The sequence below is a fragment of the Lygodium microphyllum genome, chromosome 30 (assembly GCF_053477565.2).
Source record: "Lygodium microphyllum isolate KBCC chromosome 30, Lygodium_microphyllum_v1.1.10, whole genome shotgun sequence".
Lineage (NCBI taxonomy): Eukaryota > Viridiplantae > Streptophyta > Polypodiopsida > Schizaeales > Lygodiaceae > Lygodium > Lygodium microphyllum.
This window is the reverse complement of record NC_141164.1, coordinates 115892792-115908847: the sequence shown is the minus strand read 5'-3', so window position 1 is coordinate 115908847 and position 16056 is coordinate 115892792.

Below are 16056 nucleotides of genomic sequence, written 5' to 3'. Positions count from 1 at the left end.
GTTTGAGGTGTTATAAGTACAATATACCATTAATGAGGTTGTTGTGGGTTAGGGTAGAAAATGTAACAAGCAGGATACACAGCGACTAGGGTTTAGACACCCAGTCACACTAACTGGGATATATAAGGTGTAAGAGCCCCAAATTAGGGCAACAAATTATTATCAAGATCATAATCTTCACCTTCATCTCCTGCTTCCATGGCTTTCTCGTTCCTTCTCTCCTTCTTTCTGTCTTTCTCTCTCCTCTTCTAGTCTTCTTTTCCCTTATTCTTGCTCTCTTCTCTCCTCTCAGCTTCATTCATTACAAATGGTATTAAAGATTGAGGCTTTGGTCCTTTTCTCATTTCCCCCTTCTTCCTTTTCAAATCCCAAAAACCCTAGTTACTTAGCTTACAGGTACAGGTACATCAAGGACTGCAGTTAACTTCAACTTTTTGGGGCAAGTAAGAGCTATGGCTGGAGACTTAGACACATCTGGAGGTAAAACAATTAAAATAGCAAGTCATCACTTCTTTTCATACGAATTTTAAGGGTTCCAAGTCAAGTTTGGAGTCTCAAGGGTTAGAGGAGGACAAAAACTCAACCACTTTTTGCTTCAGCCCCTTTCTCTCTCCTCCCAGGAAAACTACCATAGCCACACAACAGAGAAAAACCCTTCATTTTCTCTAGAGCAACCATGGAAGTGCCCTGCTGAAGCCTTAGATGTCTTCCCCACTTGCCTCTTACCAAGGGCCATACGCCTCAGAAGGGTCACATGCTAGGAGAGAGTCAGGGAATAGCCCACAATTTGCAGCTCATTTAGCACTGATGTTCCCTACTCTGTCTACTTTCTCCTCTGCTCCAACCTTCCTTCCCTACTACCTTTTCCACTCCAAGCTCTTGATCAACACTCTTACCTCCTCCTTCTTGACAAACTTGGCCCCAGGAATCAGCCTCCAAGGTGGACAGTTTGGGACAGTTTGGGGCAGCCATGGATTCTTCAAATTAAAGCCATCTCTGACCATGAGAGCTCAACCCCCACAAGCCCTTCAGCTCGTGAATGAATTCTCTCACCCTGATGAAGAAATGGAGTTCAACATGCATGGGAGCTTTGTGGGTAGTAGCCATGAAAGATTCACTTGAAGATTTCCCTCTCTGAAGCTCAAGCTCGAGGACAAGCGTGGGAACCATCCGCATCAGTAGGAGCATTCGAATGCTGGATTCTTCTTCCATGGATACCCCAACCAATTAGACTTGATCGATGGAGTAATCAGGAATCATGAGTTATGCTTCAACGGTCTCCCCAAGCATTAAAGAGGTGTGACAATGTGATCTTAATCTCTCAATTTAGCCACTTGCTGAGCCCTTGTTGGAGAGATTCACGATTGCATAGGTTTAGTAGCTCAATCCTCTTTGTGTGCATGCATCATATCTCTTCCTAAAATTCATTGTATTGGCTGACATTAACCCCACTTTGTCTCGTGATTTTGGATAGTCCCCAAAATGAATGATAACCATTGTAAATGGAGTAAGTAGCAGCCAATGAGTCACTGGACTGCCAAGGTAACCCTTACCCCAACCTTTGTTCATTCCTTGCATCTCATAAAAAGGCCCAATCTCTCCTTTCCAATGCATCTCATGCTAATTGCTTAATAAAAATGTTTGCCATGTATATTCCAGCCGAGGAAAAAGGTCGATGCCAGGCGAGGTGGTAAGACAAAAGAGAGGTGACCCTCCCTTACCACTTAAGACCCTAAAGGGACGCGCAACTTGACTGCTCGGGGGAAACTTTGCCTACCTCCCAATGGTCCAGAGCCCGATGCTTGTATGCAGGTGCATGTACTTTCCATGAGCTCCACCCTTCCTGATGCAATGATCCCCCTTGGACACCCCCATAATGTTCATGGCACCCATGTATGACACTTGAAGTGCATGCAATCAAAAGAGATGTATGACAGTAAATTCACTTATGCATTGAAGGAAGAGAAGATGGGTATGCAATGATGCTTGGGGTAATGCTCAGTATGCTATTGATGTTGCTGATTAGACCCCTTGGACTATGCTCTATCCTATAAGGCTTTTGCAATAAGAGCCATACAGTGTTTTTGGTCAGAGTCCTGTAGAACAGCCACAAAGATCCTATTGGGGAGGTTTTTGATTCAAACCGGAGGAGACAAAGCCACATAGGAGTGCTCTAGGGTCCCTATGGACAGGGTGTAGATTGCTCCAGGATAGGCATAGTAATCCCATTACAGAAAGTTCTGGTAATTTTTTTGTCACAAAGGTTAATAGCTCATCTTGAAGAGGACTTTGTTCCCTCCAACTTGAGCCAAAAATCTCATTAATTGGAGTTTCCTACAAAAAGTTATGCCCTTCTTTCTGACAGCAGGTCTTATGGGCTGCATCCAGATGGCTGGCTAGAAAGGCAGAAGCAAGGCTCAAGAGGAGCTCTAGAGGGAGATTAGAGACTCTCGGACCTCCATGAATGAGGAATCAAGCTCTACATAGGATTACCATGGTGACAGACATGAGGAAATGCTCGAAATGGACCTGTACACCCTTCTCAATCACACCCTCTGTCAGCATGAGCTTTGTCATATGGAACAGTATAATGACATGGTTGCCAACCACCATGAAATGATGTCCAAGTTTGATGAAGCGATCGAGCACATGGCTCTCTCAAACTCAAAGACTCAACAAATCTTGGAGCAGCTCACTACTCTTGTTGCTCAATTAGCGATCACTTCATCCCAATAGAAGGCCAATGACTCTAGGCATCAGTCTAGACGTCCTCCATATCAGAAACCATTGCATGGTCCACAAGGTATACTGGGTGTTAAGGGAATTTCCCTTCTACCTATGAGATTGGTGAACCCTCTCATACGCATGATGAGCCTCTATTGAATTTTCCCATCCACCATGCCGCTAACATCCCATTGAGGCCTTCTCCCACCCTTGGTCAAATTTCCCCCACTCTCCCTAGGAGCCCCCATGCACCCCATATGAATCAGTCCCATCAAGGACGATATGGTACAAATGGCCAGCATGGCATTCATGGATAGCGTGGTTATAATGTACAACATGGGCTTAATGCACCACATGGGATGTATGGACAACAAGGCATGTATGGCCACCATGGGATGTATGGAGAGCAAGGGTTTCATGGGCAACATGGCCCTAATGAATTGCATGACAAGATCATCCTCACAAAGTACAATGGGAAATCCCCCTCACCGTCTGAATTAGAGGAATGGACGTCCAAGTTGGAGTCCTACTTCAATATCTACCCTCACACCAATGATCGGAAAATACTTTTTGCTTCTCTCCACTTTGAAGGGTTTTCCAATACATGGTGGCACTATATCAATCGAGAGAATCCGTAGTTCATTGACTAGGAAGATTTTAAAATGCATATGGTCCAAGTTTTTTTGTCTCATCTGGCAAAAGAGTTGTTGGCAAGACGATGGTACACTCTTAACCAACATAACCTCACTGTACGTGAATACACAAATCAGTTCATGAACGTGACCATGTATGTGGAGAGCATTAGCAATGATGCTAAATTGCACAAGTATATCTATGGGTCAGCAGATGTCATGGCCCAAAAACCTACCACACTGTTTGATGCAATTGAATTAGCTGAGAGATATGCAAGAAATTATCATAAGAATGAACATTTTCAGTAAGGTGTTGGACAGCCTCACATTCCTTCACGCTTAGCCCCATACGGAGGTGGTTTTCGAGGCATTTCTATGCCCAACAACAACCCCAAAGTACCCACTTACCCCGCCTTCCATGCTGAAAGAAAATGGGCACTTTTGGGACAGCATTTGGCTCTAGTGCTGCAAATAAGTATGCTGAAAATAAACAGTCCACTGCATCACCTTCCTAAGGATCCAGTAGCCAACAATTCATTTTCCCAGATGTTGTGAAGGAATGGAAGGAAAAGGGCCTATGATTTAAGTGTGGAGATAAGTAAAATGCTGATCATACCTCCAAATGCTCGCACAAGATAGCTAAGGATAGCATGTATGTCATGGAAGACTGGCACAATGATGAGGATGACCTACCCAGCCTATAGAGGATGTTGATCACGAGCACTTCTATGACCCAAAGGATGGGTTTCCCTTCAACCCGGGCGGTGATCCATCACGGATACTTGATTTGATATCCCACCAACCTACCACTTCCCTTTTCTCTATCTCTTTAGATGCTTGGACATGTTCTCGAAGCCCCATCACCCTTCGCATTCAAGGCAGTATCAATGGAAAGCATATCTTTATCCTTGTGGATAGTGGTAGCACTCACAATTTTGTCAATAAATCAGCCATTGATCTGTTGAAATGCACCCCTATGGCACTATAACATCCCTTGAAGGTCCAAGTAGCAAATGGAGAAGAAGAAATCAGCACACATGTATGTCCCACAGTTCCCTTATGCTTGGCTGAAAATTATGTGGCACTAGTTAATATGATTGCCCTAGGTATGGGCCCCATTGATGATTGCTATGGACTTCTCTTAGTTCTACATGGAGTTTATGGTGCATGGACAGCCTATCCACCTAGAGGGAGTTTGAGATCATGCTGATTTTCAGCTCATTATAGCAAAGCAACTCAAAAGGGAGTTTAAGAAATGCTCACAAATCTTTGTTTTGCAATTAAATAAGGAAAATTCTTATAAGCCCTCTGCAGTATCTAATGATTCAACCTTGCAGGCCTTACTTGAGGAATACAATGACCTATTTCAGATGTCTATAGCCTTTCCTCCTAAGAGACAAGTGGACCACCCAATTGACTTAGAGCCCCATTTCAAGTCAGTAAACAAGCCCCCTTATAGACTCTCCAAGTGTGAGCGTGAAGAGGTTGCAAAGCAAGTCAAGGAGTTGTTAGAGATGGGTTTCATTGAACCGAGTTCTTCCCCCTATGCATCCCCTATCTTGTTAGTCAAGAAGAAAGATGGCTCCTTTCGCATGTGCATTGACTATAGAGACTTGAACAAAATCACGGTGAAGAACTGCTACCCCAACCCATGGATTCGACTTGCTGGATGAGTTGAAAGGGGCATGCTTTTTCACTAAGATTGACTTGCACTCTGGCTACCATCAGATTCATATGAGGGAGGGAGATGAGGTCAAAACAGCCTTCAAGACTGATCGTGGATTTTATCATTTTCTAGTGATGCATTTTGGATGGATTACTGCCCCCGCTACATTTCAAAGCCTCATGAACAAAATCCTACAATCCTTTCTGTTCAAATTTGTGCTTGTTTTCTTTAATGACATCCTCATTTACAGCAAATCATCCAAGGAGCACTTGACATATATCAGGAGGTTCACATATTGAGAGAGCATTGAATCTTTGCTAAGGAGAGAAAATGCACCTTCATGCAAACATCTGAGGAGTATTTGGGACATGTTGTGAGAAAAAATGGCATACAGACTGACTCGAAGAAGGTGCAGTGTGTTAGAGTCCGGCCCACTCCTTCCATCACCTCTTCTTTGCGTAGCTTTCTTGGTCTCTCTTCATTCTATAGATGCATCATTAAGCACTATGCCACCATTGTAGCACCTTTGACTGATCACTTAAAAAATGAGTCATTCTTTTGGGATGCCACTACTGATAATAGCTTCAAACAGTTAAAGGACATGCTTACTTCAGTCCCCATCCTTGTCTGCCCTAACTTCTCTAAGTTGTTTACCATTCATTGTAATGCCAGTGGCCAGGGTATTGGTAGAGTATTGTTGCAAGAGCATGGTGTGATTGAATTTGAGAGCCACAAACTTGATGAGAAGGAGATACAAATGAATGTATATGACTAGGAGATGTTGGCCATCCTCTATGCCATTAAGAAATGGCACCACTATTTGTATGGCAACCGCTTCTAAGTGAAAAGCAACCAGCGAGTCCTCTAGTACTTCTTAACTCAGTCCATTTTGACTCCTAAAAGGCAATGGGTGGCAACCTTACAAACTATGACTTTGACATTTCGCACACTCGAGGCAAGGATAATATTGTGTGATTCACTCTCTCGAATGTGGGCATGCAGAGTATTCTCTATCTCTGAATTGCACAGTGATTGGGTTGAAGAGCTTCAAGAGGCTTACTTGTTAGAGGATCACTTCAGCCACATATTCCAGAAATTACAGCATGGGGTCATGGCTAAAAACTCCCAATATCAGCTCAAGTATGGCCTTATTTGGTCCCATGGCAAGATTGTCATCCCCCACACTTTCCCTTTCACGTAGAAGATCATGGAAGAGATGCATTCTCACCACACAGTTGGTCACTTGGGTGTTTTCAAAATATATGACAAGATTTCCAAGAGCTTTCATTGGACATGCTTATGGAGGGATGTCAAGGACTTTGTGAGCAAATGTGTTCCATACCAATAGAACAAGGACAGTACACTCAGGCCACTGGCCTCTTGCAACCCCTCCCCATCCTTGAAGAGAAATGGACTCACATCACAATGGACTTTATCACTGGCCTTCCCACGACCAAGAAAGGGTGGAATAGTATCTACGTGGTAGTTGATTGCCTCACCAAAGCTACCCACTTTATCCCCACTAAGACCCAATACACTGCCTCTCAGGTGGCCACTCAGTTTATGGAAAATGTCTTCAAGTTGTATGGCTTGCCAAAAGTTATGGTACATGATTGGGATGTAAAGTTTATGAGAAACTTATGGTAGGAAATTTTCACCTCCATGGGGACCAAGCTTGCTCCATCCACTACATACCACCCTCAGATTGATGGCCAGACTGAAAGAGTGAACAAATGGCTTGAGACATATTTGAGGCACTTTTGCCATGATGTACAACACAGTTGGGATACGTGGCTCCACTTGGCTGAGTTTTCATATAATAACTCCACACACTCTAGCATTGGAGTTTCCCCTTTTGAGGCCTTATATGGGTATAAGGTTCCCCTCCCCACAATCTTATTTAATGATAAGATCAATCCTCAAAGTCAGGCTGAGTTGGATCACATGCAAGCCTTACTTCAGCAATATTGATTCCTAAATGGGTCATATATAGCAACTCATAGAAAACTGAGAACCATCATTCCACTTGGAAGTGAATCTTTGTTTACCATCTTCCACTCATATTAGCTTTAGGCATTTATCCTTATAGGAGATCATCCAAGCAATCCTTCTCTCAAATGATGGCTCTCTCAGGCAAGAATGTGGCGTACCTTTGATAAACTACTATTTCATTGTCTTCAACCTTCAGGAATCCAACTTTAGTCCACACAATGGACATGCATGGTAACCTGATGTGACTAGGCTTGCCACAACATTTGTATCTAGTCAACACGAATATACAAATGTGATATTAAAGAAAGCAATGAGAATAAAGACTCATTTACCTAAGCACTCCTAGAGACCCAAAAAGTCATGCATGGTTCACATAAGAATGGCCCTTATATTAGTGGACCACCTCATAAGATAATTGCTCCCAGAGACTCGAAAAGTCATGCATGGTTCACATAAGAATGGCCCTTATATAAGCGGACCACCTTCTAATATTCTTGCTTGTGTCATCTACAATAATCCCTTCCTCCCACAACACGTTAAGCTCATCAACGAATGGACAGAGATAGTCATTTCTATTCTTGACTTTATAGCATCTAAGCACAAGCAAACTAAGGATCAGGTATCATTTCTTAGTAGAAAGATATGGTAGAATGTTGTAGTTAACAAGAAATACTGGCCACAGACTGTAAGAAGTTAAGCAAAGTTTGAATGGATTCACACCATCCATAGCAAGACCAAACCAAAGATTCATTTCCCTACATGTCTTGCCAATACCGGTAAGCACCACACTTCTGATATGTTCTATGGACTCATATTCTCCTCGAAAGAGTACACGATCATTGACACATGCATGTATGCTAAGACATTGTGTTTTTGGATGGAAATATTGTTAGCAAATTAGTCAGCTGAGGTGTGAATCTGTGCTATAGAGGCTACAACATTTTATGTAGTATTTACTTGGCATTTTCTAGTGCCGTTTTTTAGGGCCAGGGAGCATTTAATGCTAGCCAACCAACATTAAATGTTGGCCAACTACATTTATTGCTCCCCCATTTTATGCCTATATATTGCTAGGGCTCCTCCTCCTCTTGTGTACTTCAGCCATCATTAGTGGATTCTTCTGGGGAGAGAAGAGCTAGTGCCAGGGTGCCCACACAGCCAGTGACTCACTATTGTATGCTGTTGTCTCGTGTTCGATATGGATTCCGCTTCTCGAGCATATTTCTGAGTTCTCATATGTATTTGTGTTCATTCATTCTTTCTTTCTTTCTCTTGTCTTGTGTTTCAGCAGTTTATTTCAGCTTATTGTTTATGCTTCAAATCTTGCACCACTTTTGACATGGTATCAATTTTCAAGTTTTGTGTTTCTGCTGTGTTTTATTGCTGATTTCAGGACTGATTTATCCCTCTGCTTCCTTGGCGACTGCTATCAACCTGATTGCAACCATTGATGATCGTGTTCTTGTTATATGATGTAATGAGATGTTGTTTGATTGCCTATTCTTTGGATATCTTAGTTGTTACAATTAACTCCTCAGCTGCTTCAGAAGCCTTAATAAATACAAATTCCGACTTCTCCCAAGAGAAAGGGAGTGTACACACTTCTGTTGCTATAGGCTCTTCCAAAAAACCCAAGTCTAGTTGATTGTAGCTTTTAGCCGGTGTCATGAAAGTAACGTCCAAGCATCTAAGGCAAGCAACCAAGTCATCCCCCATATTTTCAACTAAGTCCCCTGCCAAGGTTAGAATTGATCGTTGCTCGTAAGAGGGTCTAAGGCTAGTAGGTGGTTGAGGTTTGACAAAACTAGAGAGTTCAATAGCTAATGGTTATTACTTCATTTGCTACTAAGGTTGTAGCTTGGCCTCATGTTAGATGGGTTTGGTTGTAGATGCGGTTGTCACACTACTAGGTGCATCTGAGGTCTAAGGGGCACTAGTGGGACTAGATTTGGGCAGTTTGTTAGTAAGAGGCTACGGTTTTGGGTGATAGATTGGTTTAGGACCTATTGATCTAGGCTTTGGAGGTTCTATAGACTTAGTGGCTTGATTCTCTTCTGGCCTGAGTGTCCGACTTGCCCGGATGGTTAGTGTGGTCAAGTTTGGCTTTTGAGGAGTGCCTTTGGCTATCTTGGCTTTAGGTACCCAGACATGGGTGTTACCCTCATAGTAACCTTGCGCTTGCAATAAGGTCTTTGGGATCCATCACGACTTGACCGTTCGTCGAGATCAGTAGCTTCTGCTATGCCTCCTAGGTTTCTAGTGTGGGTCCTTAGCTTTGTGAGGGCGTGGGTGTCTGCTCCTAGGTGATGGTCCTTGACGTTTAGGTACCCATTTGAACTCCGATTCATGGACTTCAGCATTGGATTCAGTGGGTTGCTGGCATTGAGGTTTGGTGGGTTGTGATGAGTAACGACCCCCCTCCTTAGACTTGACGGTGGGTTTCTCTACCGATGGCTTTGTAGACTTGGAAGGAGTCATGCCGCCCTTGTTGAAAGCTGTAAGTATGTGGTTGTTTCCCATGGCTAGGTGGATATGCTACGACTCATAGTCGACATTACAATGAACTTTCTTTTTAAAGGTTCATCCTAACAACATCGACTATGTGTCTGCATCTTTAGTGTTGAGCAACACATAGAAGATCATCGGCATGCTTTCAGACTTGATAGAAGCTGTAGCCTTGCACTTTTCCAAGAGTGCATATGATCGGCCCCCATATGGGCTGAGCTTAGCATTGGTGGACTGTAAATGCGGTTTGCCAATTTGGGTCCAATGATCATGAGTTAAGACATTAAAGCTCTCTCATCGATCAATGCATTGATGGTGTATGTGTGCTTGGCCGTGACTGTTATGCTTACATTGTCAAAGGGTTTTCTGTTCATGGCATAAAACATGGAGTTCTTATGTTTGCAGAAGAACTTCATTAGGATCCACATAAGAACCTTCAACTTGATCAACAGGTGGTAATTGATAGTTTACAGGTTATGTCACATTGGTTTATGAAGTTCATTAGCTTGGAAGATCCAACTGTTGTCAAGAGCACTCCAAAGTTGACTAGGTCCACAAGAGACACGGAGTAATAGTTGTACAGGACTTATATGACTTATGTGAACTCTTTTTTGTGAGGAAGAAAGATGTCTTCATCTTTGGCTTCTATGGCTGCAATCAATTCTTTGATTGCCTCCAATCGAATCCCTTGAGTATTCAGTTTCTCTTCATCTTACAAATACACATGAAGAGCTTGCAAAAAAGTGTGCATAGATTCTTCAGTTTCTTCACCAATATATTGTCTTTTCCGTTTAATTACATCAATTATTACATCATGAAATCCTCATTTTGCAATTTCGAGAATTTCACCCAATGTAAATTCATTTTGGCTTCCAAGAATCCTTTCTTCTAGGACCCGCTTGAGATCTGTCATAATCTCTATGTCAGACTGCAGCTTGTAGCTGGGATGTTTTTATCTTTCCTTCCATCTTCTTTGCTTGTGGGGCATCTTCCATGACATGCTCTAGCGGTGGTGGTGGATTTTCAACAGCCTTTTGTTGATCTGGTTTACTTCTTGTCACACGTTTGGTTGGCCCTGAAGAGGAAGGACCGGCGACATCTTCTTCTCTTTTCCTCTACCACAGCTTCTTGATTATTGATTTCAGCCAACCGAGCTAAAAATGAATCAACCGGCTCGGTCCATCCGGTTCTTCCTCGAATGCATTGACTGGCAGTAGTCAAATCATCTTTGGACGCCTTGCCTTGCTCCATGCGATCTAAGGCCTGCATCAACACTTTAGATTTTACATTAGCTTTATATGCTTTAACAATCTCATTGGTTGGATCAATTTGCAGCCCATAGGTAGCTGCATCAACAACTGCATAGGTTGTTCTTGTTGCCAAATCCTCCAGTCTTTTCTTCATGCCACCGTTATCGAAATTTGGCTCAAGGGGAAGCCCAGCTTCGGTCGCATGAATTTTACCATCCTTCCAAAAGACTAATTTTTGAGCCTCAACTTCACGGAATGCATTGCACTCCCTCTTATCATGCTATAGGCTGCCACACCAGTTACAGTGTATTTTGAAGCCTTCTCGTATGGGTCTTTGAGCAGCTGTCCGTCCTCTTTCTTCCACTTTCACATCAAGCCTTTCCACCTTGGAATTAATCTCCGTTAGATTAAGATGGAGATCCCGCATGCTCTTGATCAACTCGTCCATAAAATCCTTCTTTGGAGGTGGAACAACAGGATTTCTTGGTTGCTCGGCCATAGAAATAGGAGGTTGAGATACAGGAACAGGCTCTTTTATGGACTCAGATGGTGTAGAGGTAGAACCCCACCTTATATGCATCCACTCTCTCCGAGCAATCATATTAACTGCCTCATTGACATCACCCCAAGCAGTCTTCAATCCCGTCTCAGAGTCAGGATCTTCAAAACGATCAGTCAGCTTCTCTTGAAGAAGAGGATCCGCAGCCTTCAAAAACAATTCAATCTTCTGGCTCTCCATACTCTGATGATCATCAGGATCTAGCTAAGCAAATTTGCTTTCAAATTTGCGGTAAAGAGTAGTGGCAGCTAGTCCCTTATTGGGCCTTTCAACCCATTCAGTGAAGATTTTCTTTGTCATGAGGCCAGAATATTCAAGAAAGAATTCTTCTCGAAGAGCCTTCTTGAATGCAGACCATCCTGCATCTTTCTGGAAAAGACCATGAATCTAGTCTTCGAGGCCATGCATGGCCAAACGGGCAAAGTATCGGCTCCAAGCATGATGAGGGACCCCAAAGAAGACCATCTTGTCAGTATAGAGGCGGATAAAAGAGGACACATTTTGCCCATTAAATTGCTTGAGCTCCTGCCCAACTTCCTCCAAAGCTTTAATGGCAACAGCATCACTCCGCTCTTCATCTTGCCTTCGTTGTTGTTGCAGTTACATCTACTGCTGAAATTGCAATTGTTGTTGTTGGTTCTCTTGCATCAGATGAACCAACTGTTGCAAGGCATCTCCTCCCAAACTTGATGATTCTCCCATTGTGCTTTCTCTTCTGCAGCCGACCTTCACGTCGGGTTCACCACTGTCATCATGTTGGGGGTCAAAGGTCTACCACCGGGGTTTGGAGCAGAAGAGGAGTGAGAGATTCAAAGGGGAGAGAGGAAAATGATTGGGGTTTGATGGATTCTCGGGTTATGGAGAGAGTAACCAATTTCTTACATAGCCGTGTCATACAAGTTTACCATAATAAACTTGGATCCGATTACATCAATAACCATGAGGTTTATGCATAGATCTAAATCAGATTTTGTTCCATTTCCTACAACAAATTCAAGCTCTAATGTCCTCCGTTTCATAAAGATACATGTATTGAGACTTCAAGATACAAGGTATAGAGAGATAGAACTCATTACAACTGACATAGAGTCCAAATGATGATAAAAATGCATCAATAGAACCACAAATGTACTTCAGCCCTGCATTAAAACAGTAATTTCCAGCCCTCAAAGTTAACTCATAAATGTATACAAACTCATGGGAAAGTCTCTTATTACAATCTCAACCAATGCCCTATTGTTTCAAGAGCATTGTCTACACAAGGAAGTGAATAGATTTCAAGAAACCCCTTCAAAATGAATGAGTTTTAATGGATGCCCTGTTTATGACAGTTTTGGGAGAGCCTATTCAGCCCATACATTGGCAAAAATTACCTCTTGACTTGCCCCAAAGTCACTCAAGTACTTGGGCACAAGAAGGGCTTCAATGGTACATGAATATGGTAAGAGAATGGAAGAATACCCTCATAAGAGTAGGCTGAATACTTTTACTCTATTTTTCCTTTTTATGGACTGTCATACAACTCCTTTTCGTGTTACCAAATGGATGGGTAAAAAGGACTCTTAACTTCTTTGTTTGTATCTCCTCTTTATCTTCAGTTTGCTTTATGTTTGTATGCTTTGGAGCATTCTCTGAAGCTGAAATTGAAGATGCTATTGCAGAGAATGTTATGGTGGGGTCTTCTCAATCCAAAGAGCAGCCCATGCATAAGAAAGAAGCTCGTCTTCACAACATGAAAGAAGAGATTGATGCTCATTTTTTTCCAAGTAGTCACTACTCCCGTACCCATTGGGCAAGGGCAACTATCGAAACCATTGTCAAGATTGGAGAAAGAGAGACTCCATGCATTCCCCTTATAGACCATGGTTCGGAGATCAACATCATGTCCAGAAGTCTTTATGAGAATGGTAGATGGCCCATAGATGTGGACCTGGGATGGCGCATGAGAGTAGCCAATAATTCTTCTGGCGATCTCTATGCCGCATGTCCTTATGTACAGGTTACTATTGGTGATGTAAAAGATGAATTTCATTTCTTTGTTCAAGATTCTTGTAGCTATCCTATCATTCTTGGTCAACCTTTTATTTCGGATTCTCATTTGGAGACAAAGGCCCTTGATGATGGTTCATCTTATGCTCGGATAAGAAGTAAGGATAATGACAAAGCTGTCCAATTTCTGACTGTTTATGTAAATCATCACCAGAATAGAGATCGATTGAGAGATCATCCTGTGCCTCCTAATGCCTGAGAATTTAAGGGTTTTCGGGCTGCACTGCTGTAAGTGGAGGCTATGGCAGTGCTTCATGTAATAAAAAATTGCCTCCACATGTAAAGGGGGCTATGTCAAAGGCTGATTTGCAGGTATTTACAGCCAACAGTGTGGGCTGTTATAAATAGTTTTCAGCCATGAATAGGGCTGAAAGAAAGCATTTATGTCATGTGGAACGGGAGCTGAAGCAAGTTGATGTTTTGGCTTAAAATGAAGAAATTTTAGGACTATTTTATGGGCTGATTTATAATGATACATTGGCTGAAATACATGCAGCTGTTCAAAGAGATATGGATACCTTGTAGATGATAGGACAGCAGCGTCATCATGAATTATGAGGGGAGGAGGGTGATGACTCATATGAGAGAGTTGTGCCAACAAGTTTTTTGACACAACGTCTTGGATCATTGGAAGAATATATCGGAGGGGAGCAAGGACTACATAGTAGCATCCTTGCATGAGGAGTTTCCCCTGTACCCACCGCAACAAATAGGTTTTCCACATATTGGATAATGTAGTGCATGTGTGCGTATATGTCACACAAATGATTGGACTTACTACCCCAACCGCCAGAGGCAAACCCAGCCGAGCCATCCACATGGCCAGGGAACCCACGCACATATGGGTGCTGAAACGGCGAGCGCTGCCTCCTGCTAGACCACAGAAACACGCTCCTAAATGCAAAAATTATCAGTCGCAACCTAAGAGGCAGTCCAGGCGCCATCAACATGGGTGCACCGCCACGCCACGATGGATGCTGAAAGATCTCCTGCAGGCACAGGGATATTATGAGGGCAACCCCTGGATATGGGTGCCTAAGGTCAGACACCCGAAAGTGTCAACTTTGGGCAGCCCCACTCCAGCTAGACAGACCGGCACAAGCACAGCACAAGTCGCACGGAACGTCAAACCAACAACGGTGACGGCTAAGGCCACCCAGCACCTTCAGTGCCCCAAACCGGATGATCCAGCACCATCCAGGTCAGACAAGGTACACACCCCCATGCCCGCTCAAATGAATTGCAACACGCTCCCTAGGGCACAGGAGCCCGCCGAGCATTTCCAAATGATCTAAAGTACACAATTCCATTAATGACCCCTGCAAGGGAGTCACTACTGTCCAACCCAACTGCTCCATCACCACCAGCAGGTTTGAAACCTTCGTACGAAAGATGATCCTTCCTGTCAGCAGCCAAGGATCTCGCTGAGACCTCCGAGACTGACGTAGTGACGTACATCAAGGAGTTGGACGACACCTTCACTACATTCACTAGAAGCTACGAGAGACTTGACCTAGGACTTCTTGACAAACCCCTCGCGTCCGATGTTCTCTCGTTGCCATGCACTTGGGAGGACTACGAGTTCATGACCGTCAAGTTTCCCAAAATTGCAGCCGAGCTAATCGCTAATGAAGAGATCTCGAAGGAACAGGCCGTTCTCAGATGACTAGTCACCTCATACCGCAAGCCCGCTCGCTCTATCCCAGAACGTGAACTAGAGGAGCTTGTGCAGCTTGCCAACTCTGCTTCTCCATTCCTGCAACTATGGTACGCCTTACGACTCCAATGGGAGAAAAAAGGCTGCCAGATCATGACTAATGCTGAGCAACGGAGGGCAATCAAAGCAATTGAACGCGACCCTACGTACGTGACACCTCTTTCATTCAGAGTTCTGGCCATTACATGCAACTTACACTTAGATGATCAGATACTGGCCCACCCGTACATCGACCAATTCCTCACAGAGGAGGAGTTGCACATTGCTAGTCGCCTCAACTCGGAAGACATATTCCATGACGTCTTAACTTACATCACTCAAGCTTCCCTGCAACCAGGCGAACTTGATCGCCATGCCCAGTTTGAGTACAACCCTAACCTGTATACCTAGCTTATGGCCAAGTAGCCCACCCCACACAGCCTATGCAAGCCTTCCCTCCCCCGTGCCACTTAGAAAAGAGGGAACAAGAGCCAGTGACGATCAAGGGACCGACCGAGTGAGGTAACAAAAGGGTGAAGGCTAACAACGCTCTATTAAACTCAAAAGAGGAAAGGAAGCAAGGAGGAAAAGATGTTGGTTGTTACTTGTTTCTAAAAAAAGTTTCATCTCCTTAAGTCTGCCCAGTAAACTGGCGCACATGTTTATTTGGTATATGCTAGGAATGAAGCAAATCGTAACTCTAACGTTGACAGGGTAATGTCAGGCACATACCATGGCAGGACAAGGCAGACGTCCATTTACGGAAGCAGAAATGACGAAATAGGGAATCAACATCGAAACACGGGGCTTCAGCCAATTTACTTTCAAGCATACCATGAACCTGGATGAGGCTATATCGAAGGAGCCGGCTGTAAGAGAGTTGGTAAACAAATGCAGCCTCCAAAAGTATGTCGAGAAAGTCAGGCAGGCTGTCGACTACAGCATGTGCGCAGAGTTCTTGAGAAATTTCAATGAAGAACGAA